This window comes from Notolabrus celidotus, chromosome 16 (assembly GCF_009762535.1).
Source record: "Notolabrus celidotus isolate fNotCel1 chromosome 16, fNotCel1.pri, whole genome shotgun sequence".
NCBI classification, from domain to species: domain Eukaryota; kingdom Metazoa; phylum Chordata; class Actinopteri; order Labriformes; family Labridae; genus Notolabrus; species Notolabrus celidotus.
Window position 1 is genome coordinate 7,962,411 of NC_048287.1, and position 19,897 is coordinate 7,982,307.

A 19,897-nucleotide genomic window follows, 5' to 3' on the forward strand; every position below is an offset into this window, starting at 1 on the left:
TGTAAAAACTGTCATCATAGTGTAAATTCATGTTTCTTCCTCTGCCATCACAGCGTACTTTGATTTCATGTCCTGCCTCTCAAGAGCCATATCCTGCCCACAACCCTCTCATCCAACAGGGAAGACTTCACTCTGAGGGACATGAGGGAACAAGCAAGTTTGGAAAATTACAGGGACAGAGCTGCTGAAAATTTCTATGATGTAACTTTTTTGCAAACAGTGCAGTCGCCCTCTGCTTGACATTAGACTGAATGAAAGTGGAAGGCGCTCTTGCTTTGGCTTAGATTTGTAAAAATCAAGGGGCTTGACCTTACAGTCTAGGGGTCAGATACATCTAGTGCGTATCAAAGTGTTGTGCAACCCACTACTGTCAGATTTTTCCATATTAAATGGACCACATTCAATACTTCTTTTTGCTTTTAGTTATGCAAGGGTATTTTTTGGATCAGCCCCTAAGGAAGGCAATCTATTTGCTGCTTCACCAGCTGGTGGATCATTGGTCATTCAGTCCGGTTCATTTGCAATTTTGAGAGTAAAGCCACAGAAAACATTGATGTATGGACGAATGAATGGATTTGGCTAGAACTGATAGAGGCATTCCTTTGTTTCTGTAAAGTTTGACTCTACAAACATTTGAGAACTGTCAATATTTGTCCAATGCTTGAAAAAAACACTGCTAACAATGCTTAAGTTACCATCACCTGGACTGACCCACCATTAGGTGTAAAAACAGAGTTGTCAGCTCTTAATGTCAGATTGAAATACTGCAAAAAGAGTCCTATTTGTACCATTTCAAGTTTACAACCCATTTTGTGGTGATGCTGTTAATACATGTAGGCTTATTAAGTAACTGCATTCTCAATCATTTCATTAAAAAAAAAGATTAAATAGCAACATGATCCCAACTGCGGCTTCAGTCTGCAAGTAGAAATACAACAAAAATAAATATTGGCATGCTGGTTGGCCTAAGACTTTAAGCGTGCACCTCAAATACGGAGGCTATAGTCCTCATCACAGTGACCATGACTCTTTGCCGCAAGTCTTCCCCCACTCTTTATCCCTCACATTTCCTGTCCCTCCTCAGCTGTCCTATGAATCAAGGCAAAAATACCCAGAACCATAACTTTAACAAGAAAAAATAAATGTCTGAGAATTGAAAGCAGCTGTGATGAGCCTGAAATTAATCAGTGTCTTTATGCGAGCTACAAAAGCAAACAAGACCATCAGCAGTTAGTTTAATGAATGAGTCTGCAGCAGCATCAGCAGTGGGGACAGCGTCACACCAGGTGTTAAACAGAAACACACTTTTCTTTTCCCATGATAAAAATTCTCAATGAGTGATTTGTGTTGCAGACAAAGGAAAAAGGATGAAGTATTTTGTTCAAAATTATGACTCACGTATGTTCAGGGTAAGATCATCAAAGAGTCAAGAGGTCCTGCTTCATCCACATGGGGCGCCATAATAGACAGAAGAGGAACGTCCTCACAGGAGCTTCAGTGAAATGCTGTAATAATCTAATAATTGAATAATGAACACTCAGGAGATTCTGTGAAGTTATAATTGAAAGTACTCCCACAGCTTTTTTTTTCTAATAGAATCAAAGTGATGTCTAATCAATGCCTTTAACACAGCCTTATCATTCTTTTCCAATTAAATTCACACCAGCTGCTTCCTATTCAAAGCATGCTGCCCAGCTGCAGCGCCTCGACACACTCCTGTGGTGGCAGTTCATTTTCATTCCAATGAAGCCAGCCGAGTGTTCACCTGCATCTCAGAGCGGCTGCAGCCTCTGAGAGGCCGGCACGAGTGGATATGAGGCCCGCCACGCTACATTAATGTGGATTCTGGGGAGGCTCAGCTGTAAATGAACAGCAGCTCGCTGAGATTAGCCCTTATCAGGCTGACTGAAGCCCCTCTGCAAGGGGAAGGGGGGAGGGGCATACGCTATCTCCTCTGCCCATTTTTGAACATCATAAGCCAGGTAGGTTTAGGCAGTGGCTCGTCTACCCCGGCTGCTAATGGGAAAATCAAAGGGCTGTGTCGTGTCTGAAGCCAGAGGGTGGAGGCCGCTAAGTGAACGCTGCGCTCCGGATTTCATGCCATGTCTGTCTTTCTCTCTTCGCCTCATCAAAGCTTAGCAGCAGAGGAACATGAGCTCTTATCCGTTACCTGAGGACTAATTGGCCCTTTAATTCCATATCAGATCTGTGCTCACTTCAGCGGATCTCCACTGACTGCGTGGCCACGCGACGTCATTGTATCAAAGCACTCTGACGAGGGATGGCACTCAAAGACCCGTGAAAAAGTCAGACGTCTTATTCAGATTGGCTTGGAAACAGGTATGTCTGAGGGTCACATAATTTCAGACAGACTGTAACTATGACGACGTGTATCACAATGACCTAAAAGAAGGAGAAAAATGAAACCAGGTACACTCTGCAGTCTGCTGAGGTGCTGAACAAACATGAGGACAGATGTCTCATGATTATAGAGGGTATGATGTAACGCCACTTTCCCTCCTGGACACACTCGCTCAGTCAGACTGAGCGGAAAGCAGTGCACGACATGGCTGCCATCAGTGAGGGGAACGACTTCAGAAGTACAGACAAGAACTGATACTTCCACTTCATGAAAAGAAACAGACATACTGTAATATTTGATCAAATAGATGTCACGTTACATTACTAATTTAATGATAAACATCTACAGACTAATTACTATTGTGTTTACTGCAAACTGGTGTCAAACAGACTTAAGTTATATTAGGACCAGGCTTAACAAGACCCTGAATATTACAACATGTTGACCTCATTGGATCAACATCACTGTCTTCTATATGTTTGTTCTACAAAGAAACACTCTACATTTATACAATTGGATACATTTTTAAATGTAAATACATACATAGGCTGTCATTATTGTGCAGTGCACTGTGATGTCTAATGGTTGCATGGTTTTTTCCTGTATAGTGTTGTTCTTCAAGCTTTTTCCATTTGACCGCACTACCCAGAGTGCATTGCACAACACTAGCAGCCTACATGTGATTTTTTTTCTCCAAACATGGAAATCTAGTGTTTCTGTGTACTACATATGAAATACATACTTGTTAATTCAATCACGTCAATGAAATGTAACCCAGTGCCCTTCGATGCTGTGTCGTTCTAAAACTGTATTGATGAACTGCTGAAGTTTAAAGGGTTAATTTTACCTAAAGCTAACAGGTAAACTGAGAGAAGGAGACTGGAGGGATGTTCAGATTATATCCATCACTGACTGAATGTAGAGGCTCTGTGATGTGATGCATACAGTCTGTGTTACTGTGACTGCACGTCTTCATTCTGTGGATTTATTAACGTAACATCACTGTTTCACATGTTTCTGTATACATATAATTTAAGCTGAGGATCTAAAGTGTCCACAGAGAACATCATCATATCATAATTAAATGAAAAGACAGCACATTACAGGCTATTTAAAGCTGAAACTCAGCAGCAGGTTAACTTGGCTAAGTAAGTGGCTAAAACTAGCTAAAAGAGAGCCGGCTTTGTGACGCTTACATTTTTGAAATCAACACTTTTAATATTAATCTTGCTTCATAGCTCACCCCTAAGCTCTTTATTTAGTCTTTTTGTGTGTTTTAGCAGCATTCAGGCCAAACGCTGACGTTGTTACTGAGTGTTTTCAGTGCGATGTGCTAGCTGCAACTCTTTGACCATAGTGACCCATGATCTACTGTGGCGTCACATGCATCCCCTGTATTCAGAGACTTCAAGTCAGGGGAATAAATTTACATGACACGTAAGTACTGCTAAGAGCCCCTAAAACTGTCACTGTGAAAGTTTTACACCACAAATTATAGATAAACCTTTATCATCTTTTAACAATGAAATGTGTTGCAACAGAATGTACAAAAAGTAACTTGACGTAATGATGTTACCAAGAAATGCATGACTTCAAGATGCAAAAGACGGATGCCTCAGTTTTCGAAAACAAAACAAACAAAGACTGAGAACGTAGATTTGCTTTATGTTGATCCTGACAGGATAATGATAGAGCTATCTCTCATAGTCACTTTAGACTTAGGCTCCTCTTTCATCCATGGTCCTCAACAGTTTTCATCTATTAGTCTTCCAACTTGGCTTCCCCAGGGGATATGAAGTAATAAAGTTATCATTAAACCACGGACATACGTGTGTTTTCTAAACTTAAACATGTTGTTTTGTGTATAAGCGTCACAGTTAGATCCATGATGTGCAAGGGAGGAAAAAGAACACCACATGGGTATGCCGTTACAGATACCTCACATATTGTCACCTTTTTTGACTGTGAGACAAGGCAAATGAGGTGTTGGTTTTTAAAAAGTGGAGATGAGAATATGTTGAAAAACTGGGAATGACATGGCCACAGTAACAATCAAGGGACCACTGAGAATACATGCTTAAATCCAGTGTATACGACTTTTTGTTTCATCTCAAAATGGGCTGCATCCTCTGCACCAGTGCAGTACTCCTGTGTGTGAGAATGTGCAGGACAGCCACCATGGCAATCTTACAATATATCTCATCATCCTCTGCATCCATACTTGACAGTTTGTTCTTATGATGGGGGGTAAGGAAAGGTCACAAAGTGGCTGAAACCACATGGTTTCTTGCTTCGGTTACAGATATGTACTCACCAAAAACAACAATTTCATAGCCGTCAGCATCTGAGATGTCTCCTGTGAAGGTAGACCAAGGTTCACCAAACTCAAACCAGGGATTCAATGGGTGGCTGATATAAACATCCTCATGCTCTACAAGGGCAACAGAGACATGGTGTGTACTTGGTTTCTATTTGTGCTACACCCCTGCTGCTATCTTTACATTGTGCATTCAGGAGAGCGGTGCCTCCTTTGTAACCTCATATATTTCACTTTGTAGGTCACCATTGCTCGACCTGCATACACACAGAGAATCAGAATAAAAAACATTATAAAACCATTCATGTTTCTGACATTGTAAGACCCCCCGCTCTAAAAACAAGGCCTGATATTTGAACAAAAGGTGCAGGTTGACTTTGACTGTGTCAGGACCTCGCCTTTTGTCCAGCTGCACAGCGGGCTTTTGTAGGAATAATGTCCATTTAAAATGGAGATTGTCCTCACAGTGTGCCTTTCAGCCTGATGCTGTGTACCATTAATCACAGAGGACAGGAGCAGCTGACATCCTCAGACAGACTGGCTTTAATTGTACAGACCAGAGAGGAGAGGGTTGTACTGTGTGTATGCAGTCTACTCTTACTCACAACTCGTCAAATCAGGCGGTGTGGACGGTGGACTATACTTCCAATTATATAACTTATGCTGTTTGCAATTGTCTGGCATCATTTCTGGAAACTGTCCTCTGCGTATTGTACTTTTGGGATGTTTTTGGTCTCTGTCTTTATTGGACAGGAAAGCTGAAGAGAGAGAGAACATGGTGAAGAGAAAAGTGAGGAGGATGTGCACCAAATGGTTGCAGTTTGACAGCCGAGCCAGCGACCAATGAGATGAGAACTTTGCCTCTGTATGTTGGGGACCTGCCTGAGCTGTACCATCACACTATCTTAATGGTTTTTTCCAATCAGTTGTCTTAAGATGAGGTCATAGAAGGTGTACAAAAGTTAACTCAGAGCTGGGATAAGTCTTACCTTACTTCAGGTCAGACCACATTAAATGCATCTCATACTGCTAGAAGATGGTGCAAGTCTTCCTGCCTTGTTCCAAGTTAACTAAACTTTCATGATAAACAATAACTTGCTAGCTCTTGAAATATTCCGAGAGCTACGTAACGTGAGTGACAAAGCCTTACCTTGTTTTTTAAGCAAAAAATACGACAAAAAGTCATGACTGGTTTGTGGGGATAAAGAAAACCAGGAGCCAGCATCACTGTAGCTCACATAGCTGATTTACATCCACCACAGCTTGCTCTGAGGTTGTGTCAAGTTTAGACGCTTTGATTGGTGGAAAGAAAAACACAAATATCTGTCCATCAACAAAGGTGGGTTCGTTAACGGGATAAAGGCTGAAACCACGAAAAAGTTAAATAACAAAAATCCTTAAACATGTAAAGTGTGAGTCAAATATAAACACACAGGTAGTGTAAAAAAGGGACGGGAGACGTTACTGAACAGGCACAGAAAACAGTGCAGCACTGTGGAGGAGAGCCAATGAGCGGAGATTAGAGGTAACAGCTGTGCATGCACACTGCCTACACCATCTGAAAGAATGAGCTGTCATTCAAACTCCAACCAGCAGATATAAACTATAGTCTGATGTCCTGCAGTGATAATTACTGTATGGTGAATAAATGCACCAAACAGGCTAACAGACATGTTGGCTCAACATTACTGTGTTGGAGACAGCTGCAGTATTGATCTAAAGCCTTTTAGAAATCACAACTTCTTTTCACACTGATCAAGTACCTCGCCGACTTTTGGTTGATCCACCAAGATGTTCTATCTATGGTGTAAGAACCTGTCAACGTTTGAGAATTCTTGTTGTTCAGACTATGAACTTACTTAAGTCTGGCAAAAAGAAGAACGAGGAGACTCACACAACCTTTAGCTCCATCTGGTATGTAGACTGAAAGAAAGTGAGGTGCTACAACAAGTGCACAAGACCAGCCTTACTTCCCTGTTTGATGGCCACATTTGACCGGTGTTCTTAAAACATGCGGACGTCTAAAGAATGTCTCCATCTCTCCTCTGGTTGATATATTCGGAGCTTACTCTCACAGTTTCTGACACACAACTTGTGAGGAAGTGGAGTGTAGATTAGCTGGAAATGACTCACACTCATGGCAGGGCAGGAAAGCTGAAGCTTACAAATGAAAGTGGATTTAAAATGCTAGATTTAACCTTAAATGGCATTCGCTACGCTCTGTTATCACTCCACACAACTACTCATTGGGGGGTCAGAGCGGAGATTTTCTAGTAAGAAATGTATTTCCCTCTGAAGAATATGATTTGAATAATGTCAAGATCCTCTGCTGTGTTCTCTGTGGCTGATTCTTTTACATATTAATGCATCAAATCGGGCTCTGGTTCTACTGCTTTTACTTTCACAATCTCATCTGTGACTTTTATCTAAATGTCTCTCTCAGCATTCAGACACTGAAGACGGGTGTGTTACCTGTGAGCAGGGCCTAGATGAACTTGATTACCTGATCCAACAAGGACATGTTTAAACTAAAAACTTAAAGTGCTTAACATTGTTTTTCCCACTCCACATTTGCTCAGCAGTGGCGGTTCTAGACCAATTTTACTAGGGGGGCCAGGCAGGGGCCAAGGGTGTTGTCAGAGGGAGACTTTCAACCCTGACAAAAGAGATTGAGGGCAGGTGATGAGCATGTTGACTTTACCTTTGTAATGACTTAGAACTAGGTAACAGTATGCAGACATAATTTAGCATTGTTTTATTAGCTATTAAAAATGCATGGTATTTTCTCAGCTAACAGTGCATGTCAAAATAACAACATTTCAGAAAAAATGTAACAATAATAACTCCTGCTCTGATATCACTTCATTGAAGTTTTATCTCCTGCACACCCAAAATGAGTGCTTGCACAGAAAAAGTAATTGAAAGTCTCAAAATGAGCATTCATCATCTAGTGGTGTGTGTATCTACAGAGTTGGTGGTCTCTGTCTGTCTATTTTCATTTGCATACTTATTTCGTACTTTTCATTGTGCAGTGTTGTAAATCTCCCTGTCAGCAGTCTGCAGGCCAGGGCTAATAAAAGTCATACGTGGACCAGGTGACATTGCGGTCTGTCTCCTCTGCTCTCTGTCTGTCTGAAACAGACATAAATGTAACATGTGCATCTTATGAGATGCTAACGACTGAACAAACAAGTAATATTTGCTGATCTGTGTTTGGGGAGAGCTAGCAGTGTAATTGAAAATGTTGCACCTTTCTGCACATGTCTGCACATTTACACAAAAGCAATACCAAAGCTGTTTTTATTGTATAACATTTGTTTGGTGTGGGGGGTGGGGGGTGGGGGGGGGGCAGGGGGAAAGCAAAAAAGCTTTTATTTATGGGGTTTTTGTTTTATTGTGCAGGGTTACAAATTGTTTAAATGATGGGGATCTAATAAAAAAAAATAGGATTTCCCTGTCTCTCACTGGGTAAACTGAAAAGACACAAGATTTTGAAAACTGAAAGGTAGCGATCCATAAAATGAAGCAAAACTGCATTTATTTACTTTTGTTACCCTGCTTTCTCACTGATCTTCAGGCTGTGTAAGATGCTTGACCCTGATTGGTCAAAACCCCTTGACAACGGTTATTAACATTCCCTAACATGAGCAACGCCAGAAGAAAACTGATCACACATCATGTCAAATCAATCCACGTAAAAGAGTTCCAGCATATTTTGCTTCTGCTTGTTGACACCATAGTCTGTAAGGGGAGGTAAAACCGTTTGCTTCCATTAAAATTAAAACAATGTGGCTAAAACGTTAGTCTTTGGTTAGCATGCTAAATTGGCAGGCTAAACAACATGGATACTGTCCAGCAATATTAGCAACAGTCAGGGTTGTCTCACCCTTTCAGGATTCTATTTCCTATAACTACCAGCTAACCATACATTATCCCTTACTTAGAAAACTACTAAAGATAGTGTTCAACCTATTCAACTTAATCTTAATGCAAACAATGCACTTTTTCATGGAGAGCATGATGTCAGGGGAAAATGGTGCGAGTATCTTGAATGAACCTGTAAAACTTCAGCTCAAACACTAATAAAAACTATATTCATATTCATAAATGAAAAACATGAAACAGTTTTTCATAAATATAGCTGATGGATGTATCAGACTCCAGCTTGTCAGTACATCTCTACAACAAGACGATTAAATCTGCAGAAATGTTCAGGGTGGGACAAATGACATATCATTACCAGCCTTTGTCAAATACTTAATTGTGATCGGTCAATACCCCATAGTGGCAGATCGCATACATCAAACAGATCAATCTGCTGAGAAGAGTCTGGCTCCCCTTCTTTTGAAACATGGATGTCGTCTCAGTGACGTCAGCCATTGGTTTCTAGAGAGATGTTGTGAAGCCAAACGATTCCCCATATCAGAAATGATGACTCAACCTTCTGTGAAGAGGTGAGGCCCAGGACTTTTAGTCTCCAGGTGAAAGTGCCAAACTGTCACTCGAATAAGCCCCTCGTCAGGCAAATCCACGAGTAACTCTTAACCTTGATGAACTTAGCAAAGCAGATGGATTGTCCAGATTTCATGTCTGTCATCAGGTGCATCCATCTTGCAAAGCCTCAAGCTGATAAGCTTATTCCAGGTCTGAGAATGATCGGACCAATCAGCATCATTTGAGTAAAAAGAGGTGGTATATGGGTGTGTTTAGAAGCGGCTGCAAGTCTGTAAACAGTGGCGGCCCATGAAGAGGTTGAAGGGGATGCAGTTTTAATTTCAGATTAAGCAGAAGTGGTACAATATGCTCTCTTTAGAGATGTATCATGAAAACTTAGAGGGGATTGTCGTCGATGAGGTCAAGTCACATACAAATGGAAAGTGAAATAACAGTATAATTGTGTATTTCCATGTCAGACAATCATCTTTGGACTGAAGTATAGTTGAAGCTAACAGCGAGCATATAGGACCCGTGCCTGCCGAGCTTGCCTGTCCTCAGTGGTTGTGCACACACTACATCATATGTTTTGTTTCTCTGATTGGCCCGAAATGAATGTGACAGATATAATGATCATTCCCTTGAAAAAAACATTGGAGGCTTTAACATTGGACTACAAGTAACCTCCTCAAGTGTTGGCATGTTTGTTGTTCACATCCCACACAACCAATAGTCATATACACTCTTTATGCTTTATGGCATGCTCTCTGGAGGTTTCCTCAAATAACACATGAAGTGCATGTCAAGTGTCAAGTATGTCTACAATTACCTTCATACAGCCAGATGTGTACGTTTACGCAAAGCTATACCACAAGTATATCTCTGGTCTATGAAATAACATTCTCCCGATGAGTTTATGGTCTCAATCTCTGGTTTCAGGTCTTCTTTGATACTGTGTGAGGTCAATTGTGTAAATAACCATCCTGGATAATAGTGCAGCAGTGCAAATTTCACTCCTGGCTCCAAAAGAAAGAACAAAAGGTGGCCTAACTAAAAGTTTTAAACACTTGTCCACTCACCTCTGTGTATTGAACATTGACTACATCTGTTTTTGATACAGTCCAGAGATGCTGCAATACAAGTCCTACCATTTAATTCATATACAGTGACTCCGACTCCAGAGGAGAGGAAGGCGTGCGGGCCAAATGCCAAATCACAGGTACAAAACAGTAGCCCATGAGCCAAGGAGTATTTACACAGTGACCTCTTCCATGATATAGAAAAAAGGGTTATGTTTGTGGAGAACACAGAGGCATCTGACTTAAACATCATGAGATATATGTTTACAAAGTAAAAACTGCAAAATAAGCAGGAAAAGACACTCCAACACGACTCAGCATATCTTGATTTACAGCTGATGTTTCTGATTATTACAGTGAAGCTGTCTGCTATAAAAATAACCCCTCCATGTTATTCACATTGCATGCTTGTTGCTGTGATGTGAAGCTTTGCTCTTGATCAATAAGTCTGTGATGTTGAACCAAGACACATTACTAATCCATACAGAAACAGCTGTCTTTATATGGAGACATCTGTGATTTCCATGCGTTGAACTAAGCTGCGCCTGCCTGATCCACGAATCATCCTGCTCCACCCCACCCACACATTCACACACACACTTACACACACGTACAGTCAGAGTGGCCCTCCTCTATTTGAATCTGGCTCTGAACTGTCTGATGTGATGCTGCAGAGATTTTCCACAGTATTTCACAGTCATTTGAACAGCTGCAGTATTAGCTGTACGCGCTTATTTCTCCTGCTGACGGAAAGCTGCTCACAGCCATTGAGGATTTAGTCCAACTTTTTAAAAAGAGGGGGGGATTAGAGAGCCAATTCCATCCTTGCATTCCTCACTACGAGCCAGAGCTGGAGCTCAGCTGGTGTGTGTGTGTGTTCGACCTCCTCGCTGTTGGTCTTAGCAAGCTAAATAAACAGAGAAACTGTGAAAAAACGGAGCACAGCCGAGTTAAAATGCATGATTCATTAGACAGGATCCTCAGGGTGATGATTAAAAATATTTCCTTGTGTTAAACATTCAGACAAATACGTAAACGCTCCTGCAGGGTGAGGAATAAATTAGTGAACGCTAATGTCTCACTAATGATAGGACATGATTTATGATTGACAGCTGCTTTTTATGTTGGTGAGTGTAACCGCGCGCAGATGAGCACAGGGAGCTCGTGAGAAATGGTGCTCAGGCGTCAAACATGTGGAAGAGGATCCTGCTTTCCTCTGACACGCTGTCATGTTGTTAAAGCTGTTACTCGCTCTGTCAATCACCACAACATGATACGGTGAGCTCGGCTTCCTCATCGGACACACACTATCAGTACAGTAGAGCCTCCCTCGTCGTCTCCTCCTGCAGACTAAACTCTGCATTTATGCTGACTGTTAAAAATCTGCACGAGCAAACACATCCAATTACCTCCGCTTCATTTTTTTTCTTTAGTGCCTGAGCCATTAAGTCGAGACCGAGAGCAGAAGAGTTTTTAAATTTTAGCTGAGTCACAGATATAAACTGGAGTTTTATTGGGGAACTACAGGAGATATTCTGCTGCAGCATTACTGATCCAGCTCAGTTCAATGTGGGGCTCATTACTCAAAAAGTAATTTTACTACTTATTACTGTCTTACAGCAGTAATTCATTACAACTCATTACACTCCTGCTTTGCTGTTACTCTTCTCAAAGTGTCTGCACATCATCAGACATCGGGTTTAATCTGCTTCTTATGTGAAGTCTAATTAATCTAAAAGTAATTTATCTGCTCGTCTCCACCTGCTAACGTAGACGGGGCCACATGTTCATTCAGAGATGGAGGAAAAGTTTAACTACATGAAATATGTTAAGAAACAACGTTTGTCTGGCCTGGTTTCCTTCCAAAACTTTTTTTATTTTTCATTTTAAATTACAAAAACTAGGGAGCTACTGTATTTTGTGTGCAGACCATAGATTGAAAAAAGAAGCCAAGACAGAAGTGAAAGGAACTTCAGTTCCTCTAGTGTCCACTTGAGTCTGTTTGCAAAGCCATCTTGCCATCAGCATCACTGGTGTGCATGTTTATTCTGTTTCAGAGGAGGATAACACAATTGTGTTTTGTAAAACATTTGCTCAAGTTTTCAGAGAGGAGGAAAAAGTCCTCAAGTTTCAACAGAAGTCTTTTAAGTCACCTAAAAAATTAATCTTTCCACAAAAGATGTGTTGAAGTAATTAAAAGCAGCAATAGCATTTAGCATTAACACCAAAAAAAGTGAGTTCTGTAGAGCTGATTTAACAGGCAGAGACGACGCAAAGCGAGAGCGGTTAATGACAAAATCAGATAATTCAGTAAACAAGGTGACACACCTTTTTACGGATGTATTGATAATACATTAGAGCACTAAGCTTTTTCATCAAATCAACATAATAAAACTAAAGTAGAGTTTTCCTCTGGTGTTTGAACACATTATTGGACTCTTTTTCCAGCTTCCCGTGGATCCAGTGGGATTTTCCTCCAACAGCTGCAGGATTAGAAGCTTAATGCAGCCTTTTATAAGTTTTCCCTCTGTGCTGAACATGGTTAAAATGCCTGTGGGGAACCTGAGGGCTCCTCCTGCTTCATGCATATTCCTACTACATCACCAACTCCTGGATAGACTGATCTGAAGTCTGTGTCCACCTCTTCTCCATCATCAGAGTGGAGCTTTCTCCCTGTGTCCTGAACAGCTAATGTTTTAAGTAATGGCTTGTGAGGCCTGACAGATCGGCCCCGCTCTCCCCGAGCTGCGGGCCCGACGCTCAGCGAGTGGGGAGCGAATCCATCAAAGCGACAGGATGAATTAGTGCCGAGACACCTCACTACCTGTTAGGAGGAACTCCCATCAGCAGTAATTGATTTGATAAATGCTGGAGCATACACAGGATGAGGGACGAGGGGGGAGACGCACAGAATGACGGAGAGAAAGGTCTAAACTCAGGAAGGTTTATTAAAATCAGACACTGTTTACATCAACTTTTAACTCACCTCCAACGACTTTACCTCGAAGAACTCAAACTGAAATGAGACTTTCACAGCAGCTTGTACATCGAATAAACTTTGCTGTCTTCAAGCAACCAAAACAAATCTTGGAATAAATGTCTTCCTCATGTTTTTACATCTTAGTGATGCTTTATCTTATTTTCATGTGAATAACTTCTGATTTATAAAAATGATTTAAATGTATCCTGTACATTTTTAAAGCCAGATAGCAAAACTGTCTCCTAATAGTGAGGCACAAAAAGCCTCTTCAGCATAGGTCATAAAGCCCGCCTCCTCAATGTTAACAAATGGGACATGGGTCAAACTATAAAATTCAAACACACATCAAATAAATGTTTGTCTAAAATGGTTTCTGTCATAGTTAGTTCTTCTCATGCTGTTTACGTCAACGTGTTCATTTATCTGTTATTTGATGTTAAAAAGCAGGGATGTGACATTATGATTGACAGCTTTGTTGACCAATGAGGCTCATGCAGCGCTATGTTCACCGGATAATCAGAGTAGAGGAGTAACGATGTAAAAAACACTAACAAAAGAATTATTGAATCTTACATAACGGTGAGTGTCTGCTTCAAACCCACAGAGGAATCTGTTCTGCTGTGGACTGGACCCACCTGAGGGAGCGACAATGATTTATGGATAAGGTCAATTTAGGTTTTGGTTGGTGGAAGAGATGGGATGTCAGTCCTGCAACTCCACCTGTTGGATCACTTCTGCTTATACGTACCAAATTATGTCAGCAGTATGATAAGTCAGCAGCTGCATTTTGACTTCCCTTTTTGACAGCAAGGAGGAAATAGAGGCTAGCTGTTCATATTTATGTGCAGTCAAAGGCTGGTCGATGCATCTCATCAAAGTTTGTCAATCTAAAGTTCTCGTTTTTGTCCCTAACATGCTCAGATAGTTATCCTAAGCTCCTGATAACATTACAGAAAAGGAATGCAAATGAACAAATGGACCTCTTTTTAATTATGAAGATGCTGTGTTGAACGAGAAGCAGCTGTTACATCACTCCCTTCAAACATACTCCAAAACCAGAAATTCTACGTTTTTCAGCAGCAGAGTCAGACCTGCATTCAGGGAAATGAAACAGCGATCTCACACGTCTGTTATTTCTTTTTAATTTCCCAGGATGCTTTCTTTAAATAACACTTTAATCTCATTGTAAAGACTTCTGAGACAGTTATTTTAATTAGCTGAGTTAGTTCAGTTTAGAAACAACTGTTGATGAATCCCCACAGAAGGGCCGCTTCATTTAAATAAAACAGTCAAAGAGCAAATCATCCACGCTGCAATGAAAGGGTTTACTGTTCCTGCATCATGAGTCTGAATGGTAAACACAAGGTTTCAAAGCAGAGAAACATCCAAAAGTATTTACTTAAAAAAAACTTTGAGTACGCTGGCTCAATAAAACCAGAAGCTCCAGTTAGAGATAACAGGTACCACCAAGGTGGTTGCAAACTGCTTCACTGAGCGTGCTCACAGAAAAGGAAGGCGTTCAGTTTGCTATCTGACGCTCCCTACATGTAAAAAAGACCGATCAGCTGCTGTCTGGAGATGATGGACATGTGAAGGGGACTGCAGTAAGAGCCATTACTGCTGCTGCAAAATACGACAAGACAGGAACATTGCAGATAATTTTTGTTAGTCTATTCATTCATTTATTGATTTTGCTACATGATGCTCTTTCAGTGTCCCTGTTTATTTGTAACTTTACACATGATTTCAGTTGCAAAGGACTTAACAGATTCATTGAGTAAAAACTTGAAGACTTTTTTCCTCCTCCCTGAATACTCGCAGCACATATTTAATACATTTGAGTTGTGAAATCCTAAAACAGTGAAAACATCCACACCGGTGATGTCACTTTCCCTCTCTCATCAGCTTGCTGTTGCTTGCTTGTTTTTCTTCTAATTGCGGTTTGAATCGCCACCTACTGCATCAGAATGTGAAGGCTTGTTAAAAAGCAAACGAAAGCAACATTTATGGCTTGTTTTGACACTAGAAGGGTTTCTACTAGAAAGGCCATGAGAGGTCATTTTGACTGCCAGATTCCAAATTGTATCACCGATAAATACCCAATATAGAGAATGATGTGTTTATTGTTTGAGGATATACTGTATATTTATATATAAGATGAAACTTTCTACGACGGGTCACTTTTATCGGTTGCTTCTTATTCAGATAGATCGGCCGTCTGCACTGTCCAATTCCTGAAACAACTGTCAGGCTTCCTCAGCAGTCATTTCTCTTTTTGAGCTTCTCTTTAACTCCAAAATAGAGTTCTTATTTTTCTCAGTTTCAATTCAAAACCTTTGAAATTGCTCTGTACAATAGCCCACGGCTGGTCTCTAAGTTTCATAGAGACAATGATGGTAACCAAGTAACCAAGAGGCATATGCCCAGCGTGAAAATGTTTCAATAGAATTGTGGCAGTCATTATGACTGGCTGGGGCCGAAGTAGGTAAAAATGATCATATCATTGTTGCTTTTTGTGCAATTTATATAAATAACATTTTAAATATGTAAACACGCAACATTTGGAAAAGTCAGGAACCCGCAGCTTTGTAATCTTTAAATTAACAAAGTTAATACAACATATACATGCAGAAACTGTCATAATTACCCCCTTGGACATAGTGCTAATGGGATAAAGTTATATTTTCAGAATGATAAATAATCACATATTCCCATTATCAGCCATTAATCTATTGGACTGTCCTTATGTGTCCTGGCTGTGACAGCCAAATTGACTGTTGACCTCACAGTTTTGCAATGGTTTTATATTTGCAGTGAAATAAAAATCATAAATGTTTTTCCTAAAATCCGAAAAAATACTAAATAAGTGTTTAATTTACAAAGAGAGGCAAAAGTGGAGAAACACGCACATCCAAACCAGAGAGGGCTGGAGCTGAGTCAAGTAATTGTTAAAAGAAAGAAAGAACATCGCAGCTATGATCTTGTTTTTCATCGAGGTAATAACATTTTTACTTTCATAAAAATGTATATCACATGTCCAGACGTAAGCTGAGGCGATAGCATCAGATGTATTTATATTACAGATCCTTGTTTTATGGTTTTATGCATAACAGGACCAGCATGCATTGCAGTAGATGTACAGTATAATGCTGTGAGTTCAGGTGTTAATCAGTGCTCTCTAGCACAGGTTTGAATTTTAACAGAGAGAGCTGATGGCAAACAGTGAGATGCATGTGAGCGTGTTTACTGTGTATATTTGAACAACACACTGCATGGAATCCATTTTCTCTGCCTGAGGTTGGAAAACATGAATTGATGGTATTGGAACGATAAGAGGGAAATAAATCTAGAAAATGGCAAACAATGAGGGGGAGAACATCTGATTCCCGGGAAGGAAGGCAGCGTTTGAAGTCTCGGGGTCAGCGCGATAAGAAGAGTTATTCATGTGAGTCTGAGGAGCGCGAGTGTGGAGAATAGAAAGTCAGAGAGAGCGCGATAAGCAGACAAGGAGACAGAGAGGAGCGGTAAATGAGAAAGAGAGATAAGAGGAGGAATGGAAGGCCGCTCCCTCCTCCTCCTCCTCTTCTTCCTCTTCCTCCTCGCCTCTCTAAAGGAAGCCTCTCATCTTGCTGATTGACAGCTGTCACACACAGACACACACTCCTCCTGGCTGTTTCCTCTGCCCTGCGCTGGAAAAACTCTGGAAACTGTCCACAGGCGAAAAAATGAAATTGTAATTCTGGAAATCAATACCAGCTCAGTCTCTGGGGCTGCTGTAAGTAATGAGGACCTGTCATTCGCTGCATTGGGGAGCTGATAAGGGCTGTGATTGGTCTATTTCATCACTGCTCCAGATAGAGAAAGGACACGGTGTAGTGTATTGATGAGAGAACGGGGATAAGCTACATTTAAGTGTGCTGGCAGAGAAATTAATTCTGTTATCATTAAAGTTACACTCCATAATTTTCTTCACAGCGCCCGGAGCAATGGGAATCCTGGAATATAAACCTGAAACAGCAATTTAAAGCAGCTGCAGCCCATTGAAGCCAGCAGGGTGCAGCTGATTGACACATAGAAACGTATGTATAATCAATAAGAGCAATTTATCACTCATTTTCAGACCATTCAAGAGGGATACAATGACTTTTTCATGCACTTAACCCTCTGCAGTCCTGTGCTTCTTTCTGAGAAAATATAATTTCTGCTTCTTTCTTCAGCATGAGTTAATCTACTTACTCATCTAACCCATGCATGAGCAGTAGTAGAAATGTGTTAATGCTCCTGGAAACCAGTTCGAGTTTGGAATTTTTTTTTCATGTTTGAATGATTCACTTTTGGGAAAAATAAAAGCTGAGAGCGGAGTGCTCAGGAGTTCAAACAAAGTGATACGAAGGTGCTTCTTTAGTGGAAACAGAAATACAAAAAAGGTGAAAAAAAATCACATCACTCCTCTGGTAGAAAGTTAATGCCTGGAAACAGAACTTTAGAGGTGGTGACCTACTGAAAATATTTTTACAGAGAGAAACTTAAACTTGACATCTAAGGTACATCCAGGTTTCAATCAAGAAACAGATCTCGGTCCTTTTCTAAAATGGTTCTAATGTTTGAGGTTTGGTCCCCTATATGTTGTGGATTCATATCTACTTGTCTCTTTACCTTTGTACATTTATGTTTCCTCAAAGCCCCAATTCTCCAAAATGTGAGATGCTTTTCAAAATAATTAATTTCTGTAAAATTACAATATTTAGTAAATGTCATCATCTACAGTACATAATATCATTAAAAGATTCAGAGAATCAGGAGACATCTCTGTACAAACGAGACAAGGCTTAAAACCAATCTGCATTAAAAAACGAAATGACTCTGTAGTGGAATTCTCTGCATAGGCTCAAAATCACATCCAAAACCATTGTCAGTTAACACAGTTCATCACTGCATCCACTAATGCAGGTTTAAACTGACCCATGCAAAGAAGAATCCATATTTAAACTTGATCTGCAAACACTAGAGACTTCTCTGGATCTGAGCCCATTTAAGATGGACTGAGGGGAAGAGGAAATATGTCCTGTGGTCTGATGAATCTGACATTCTTTTTGGAAATCATGGATGCTGTGTCCTCCATGGCATGGGTAGCTTACACATCTGTGGAGCCTCCATTAATGCTGAACAATATAAACAGGTTTAGGAGCAACATATGCTGCCATCCAGACAATGACTTCTTCAGGAAGACCTTACATATTTCTGCAAGACAATGTCAAACCACATTCTGAACGTATCACAACAGCATAGCTCTTTAGTAGAGGAGTCCAGGGGCTAAACTGACCTGCCTTCAGTCCTGACTTGTCACCATTGAAAACATTTGGAGCATCATGAAATGAAAAATATGACAAAGGAGACCCTGAACTGTTGAGCTGCTAAAATCCTCTATCAGGCAAGAAAGGGACAACATTTCACTTTAAACTCCAGAAACTGGTCTTCAGGTTCACAAATGAGTGTTGCTAACAGAAGAGGTCATGCAGGACAATGGTAACATGTCCCTGTAATGACTTTTTGAAATATGTTGCTGCCATCAAATGTTTACATAAAACAATAACATTTTTCAGTTTCAACATTTCACATCTTGTCATTTCCAATCAAGTAAAAATAACACTAGATACGAGTTTTGCATAGTCTGGCAGTCCACCCTGTTCACATAAAGGTGTGTGTACCAAGCCCAAAGCTAACCTTGTGCTCTTTATCACGTCTTTTGTGCGCCTCCTGAACTCAATGAAACACCTCAACAAAAAGGTAGAAGATAGCTAACAAAAAATATGTTACTGAGGTCCCAACGTGTTATTTTTCCAAAAGAAAATTGGCAACAAGTCCCTCACTAATTTCTATTTTTAAAGGAAAAAGTTAATTCTGGTTCGAGCTTGTCAAAGGATTGTATTGGTGTTGTGGTAAAAGATTCATATGTCAACATGAATGAGTGAAGGGTTTATCACACAGAATCAAAGCTCAATAATTATGTGCTCACACTGTTACTATTAAATTGGGTTGCAGCATTGACACTCATCAATAAAGTTTAATTTTAAAACTCGCACAGACAGAAGTTTCCTTTCTAATGTGTCAACATAAACTGAAAACATACAAGCTTCCTGAAAGCGTCATTTATGGTAGAGCTGTTGTATTGGATTGCATTAGATTACAAAGGTGGTTATAATGCTTTGGCTGATTGGTGCATATCTGTATTTATTCCACATCACGCTGTGTCTGTTCTTTCAGATACTGTCTGCAGGAAAAAGAAGCCCTGAACATGGAGAATCAGCTCATGACCCTGCATTCAAGGTGCCAGTGTACATTGTTGACAAATTTCTAACATGTCAGGAATTGATCAAACCAGTAGGGAGCATCTAAGTGGGCTGTGATCATATCCCTGATGCCTCCTGTATGGCACATGACATGCTGAGATCTAGAGGAAGTGTGTTTCATTCTTTTTATGGAGAGCAGAGTCAAACTAATAATATGTGAACACTCACCTGGCCAATAAAATCTGATCCTGATTGAGGAGCTTTGTTTCTTGTTTAATAATTGTGTCTTATTTCATAAATCAGTGTTGATCCCACAACAACCTTGTCTCCAGAGAATTCTGTTTCAGAGGTTTCGTGGATATGCACACAAGAGCGGCCAATCTGTCCCCTTTTTCTCCGTAATCTAATGTTTAGGGAGCGATTTCATACCACACT

The 19,897-nt window shown here is 40.4% G+C and overlaps 1 protein-coding gene and 1 long non-coding RNA gene across 2 annotated transcripts in view; one reads left to right on the forward strand and one right to left on the reverse strand.

Annotated features, from left to right (window-relative positions):
- nxph1 (neurexophilin 1) overlaps positions 1–19,897 on the reverse strand; it is a 64,395-nt gene that overhangs the window by 29,930 nt on the left and 14,568 nt on the right. The gene's annotated exons all lie outside the window — the stretch shown is intronic.
- LOC117828135 lies at positions 16,813–19,703 on the forward strand. The gene is made up of 3 exons (XR_004634337.1): positions 16,813–16,947; positions 17,148–17,251; positions 19,437–19,703. It is a non-coding gene; the product is annotated as an uncharacterized LOC117828135 (long non-coding RNA).